Here is a 4,255-nt window from a genome sequence, read left to right on the forward strand (position 1 = left end):
CTAAAAACATAAAAGGCATGGTTAACTATACAATGAAATTCATAAACAATGGATATCATACTATTTTTTAGATGCGGTTAAATAAACTGTTACAAAAGTACTTGAAAGAGGGGACCTTAATAGCCAGGAATCTGGAAATATGTTTCAACAGTGATTGTATAGTAGTTCGGCAGCGATGCATGAACTTCTCTATATGTTTATGAAGCGGCTAATGATATGGAAGTTTTCAAATAAGGGATCCTCCACATTTCAGTATGTTAAAATCAAATCATGGTTTGGACCCTTCATGCTGTTATTTTTATGTAATCATCCCATCAGGGAAACGGTTTGATTTCCAATTTCAATAAAGCTTTTATTAACTGCTATTTAGGGCCAAAGTCATTTAAAACAAAGTGCTAAGAAAAATTTTTAATATTATATATATGGTTTCGATTATATATTCTGTCAAGAAGTTTGCACTTGGCCTCATATCCACTTCATCTCCTTACCATAACATGAAGTCACTTTTGGCTGAATGTGATTTTTAATATATATATATATATGCTTATATATATTTAATGATATTACAATATTATAAATATATATAATATATATATACATACATCATAATATAAGTTTGTATATAGAATTATGTCAGGAATAAATCTAATTTTTTTCGGATGCTATTTACCAACTCTTCCATAGCGATTTAAAGTTATGATTAGTCCTGCTTCTCCACATGTGGACGGGTGACTTATCATTACCAAAAAATATTCGGGCAAACATACTGAATATCTCTGTAGAAATTACTTAGAAAATAAATGCAGAATGTTTACAAATGTCCTCCAGTGATAAATACATCATTATTCAGTGTCTTTAGCTGCCGGAATTTGGTATACAAAGATTTTCGACAATTTGAGACTCACTTCTCGGGAATCAGAACAAAGCAGTTATCACGACGTACCTGTCATCCAAGCGTTTCATTTTTCGTTCAGTTTAACCACTTATGAAATACGGCTACCTCCAAAGCGTCTGGTGCCATTAAAAGCCTGGTCCTACTGATTGTTTTTCAGGTGCTGGTAGTTTCATTGGACGCATTACACGGTCAACATCGACGAACTCTTAATATCGCGGGTGATTTCGATATCCTCTTTGCCTGGGAAGTTTGCAAAGATTGTTAAAAGTTTCTGGGAAATGGCCTATATTATCAATAATCTCCAGTGTCTGAAAATAATTAAATGCCTACAAAGTGTCTTATTCACGAAGTGTTATCATGAAAAAGCAATAAGTCATTACAGCGCTTTTAGAGATAGTCATAAAGTTTTATACTATATCATGGCCCCCTTGATATGCAATATAAAGAATACCTAAAACGTAAAGGCGTGATTTTAACTATACAATGAAATTCATAAACAATGGATATCATACTATTTACTTAGATGCGGTTAAATAAACTGTTACAAAGGATTTACTTCAAAAAGGGGACCTTAACATATGAAGGAATCTGGAAATATGTTTCAACAGTGATTGTATGGTAGTTCGGATTGATGATGAATCTCTATATGTTTATGAAGCGGCTAGTATATGGAAGTTTTCAACATAGGGATCCTCCACATTTTAGCTGTTAAAATATATGTCAGTCAGGACCCTTCCGTTATTTTTATCTGGAGCATCATCCCATCAGATCAGAAACGGCTTGATTTCCAAGAAAGAATAAAGAAAAAATATCATATTAAAATTACATATATGTAATGTATGTATGTACATATATATATATATATATATATATATATATATATATATATATATATATATATATATATATATATATATATATATATATATATATATATATATATATATATTTACAATATATATATTTAAAAATATATTTTATATATATGAACATATATATATATATGTCATATTTATATACATATACATATATATGTATGCATTGTTTTATATGTACTTGAAATCAATGCTTTTCTAGTACTAACAGTGAAACACATTTTATCATATCTAATATTAACACGACGAAACAGTGTAGATGAATCACTGTTTCGCCGTGTTTGTATACTAACCCTATCTTGAATCAAATTTCCTAAGTGAATTGGTGATTTCATGAGTTCCCTGAAAACTTCAGGGACTTGGTGAAATCACTGGTGTCTAAATTTACTGTAACGTATATGCAACATTTATCTTTACATATATATATATGTATATATATATAAATATATATATATATATATATATATATATATATATATATATATATATATATATATATATATATATATATATATATATATTATACTGTATTTTACAATCAGTAATATCTTAAAAATCATCAATTTGTTAGGTTGTATACAGAGACACTTGTAGCTTAGGTGATGCATCTCTCTTTCTATCTGTGTATGACATATTATACTAGTATGCATGCATTGCTGTATCTGTGTATCGTGAAACCTCATCAATGCTTGTATGAGTAACATGATTTATTGCGTAATATATATATATCAATATACAATACATATATATATATATATATATATATTCTATATATACATTTATATGCATATATATAGGTATATATTGTATATTGGGTGGTAGTACAAGTTACGATGCTGTGTATCACTGCTACTCATACAAACACTGATGAGGCTTCACGATACGTAGAAATAACAATGCATGCAAACTAGATATGTCATGCACACAGGTAGAGAGCCCTGCATCACCTAAGCTCACCAAGTATCTCTGTGTACAACCTAACAAAGTTGAGCTGATTTTAAAGATATGACTGACTCTTGTAAAATACAGTCGCTAATGATATGGTCATTGACGTATTCTGAAGAAAGATCTTACCTCTGCCTCATAGGCAATAAGGACGACAAGGACAGCCAGTACTAACAGAACCTTCATGATTCCTCCAAGGGATGCGTCTGCAAAACCTAAGGCTGCGACTTGGCTCCGTTCTGTCCTACTTCGACTTATATAGCAAAGGCAGTTCTGCTTCACGGATCAAGAATAAGTCTGAATCTCATGTTTTTACTCGAACATGCTCGTTTTACGCGAAATTATACGTTTGGAAAGGATTCTTGCTTGAAAATTCATCGATTAAACGGAAAATGACTTCACACAATGGGCAATGACGTCACAACAACATTTTTTTTTGTAATGCCGTTTTCATGCCTCAAAAGGAAAATATTCCACGTAAAATACAGATTTAATATCCACTTTTTGTCTTTAGTTTCTTTTTTACCCTTTTTGCATTTGCAAATGGTTACATGTGCATAATTTTAGTAAGTGAAACGACATGGACGTCTTTGAGTGCCCTGACAGGCGGAAATCTGGTGAGCAAGAGTTCACCTCCTAAAAACTGAGGAAAACATACTTTCATAGTTAAAGCGCGGCTTAAAGCGCCTACATTGAGTAACATTATTCATGAAAAATATTAGTAATAACATTTTTTAGTGCATGAACGTTACAAATGAATTATAAAATGTAATATAATATAAAGAGCAACACTGTATTTCTCCTGACGTCAGGATGACCAGAGAAAAATTCGGAGGCGGGACTGGATGCGCTTCGTCCACGCAACTGGATCAGTCACAGTGCTAATTACATGGCGGATTTTTATCGTCGTATTTTCTTCTTCACTGACTCTTAAGTAACTTCCTGTGAGTGCTATTGTCTGTGCATGATTACGTTTTCTGGGTTTGTTCATGCCTTTCAGTTTTGTGACACAAAGGTTTAGAGTATTCTATAATCATGAATATATATATTTTTTTTACGAGTCTTGAAATTTTTAATTTAATATTTTCATTTTCCCGTACGTGATTTCTTAAGGACCCATGTAAATTTCAGTTTTAATGAGGTGAATGACTATGAATAACTTTGATCATTACAATAACAGTTTCTGAAATGGAGATACATTACGCCCAGGACAGACAAACGAATACTCTCGAGAATCCCGTGCCCTCAAAACGGGATAAAAAAAAAAAAAAAAAGTTCAGCTCATGTCTACCTTAAACCAGTAATGATTTCCTTCTCCCTTTAATATGCAGCAACTTGCATTTTATGACACCATGGTCGTTAGTGTTCCAACTTCTTAAAATCATAATTTGTAGTTTCCTATTTTATTCCTTGCTCACTTGTGTGTAAGTCTTAGTCATTTGTTATTTAAGACTGAAAATGATTCCTGCCAACATTGCAAGCTTGGGTACCTTGAAATACAGTAAAAACCAATTTCTTTGTTTCATAACCTTAAAATCAA

Source organism: Macrobrachium rosenbergii, chromosome 6 (assembly GCF_040412425.1).
Source record: "Macrobrachium rosenbergii isolate ZJJX-2024 chromosome 6, ASM4041242v1, whole genome shotgun sequence".
NCBI classification, from domain to species: Eukaryota; Metazoa; Arthropoda; class Malacostraca; order Decapoda; family Palaemonidae; genus Macrobrachium; species Macrobrachium rosenbergii.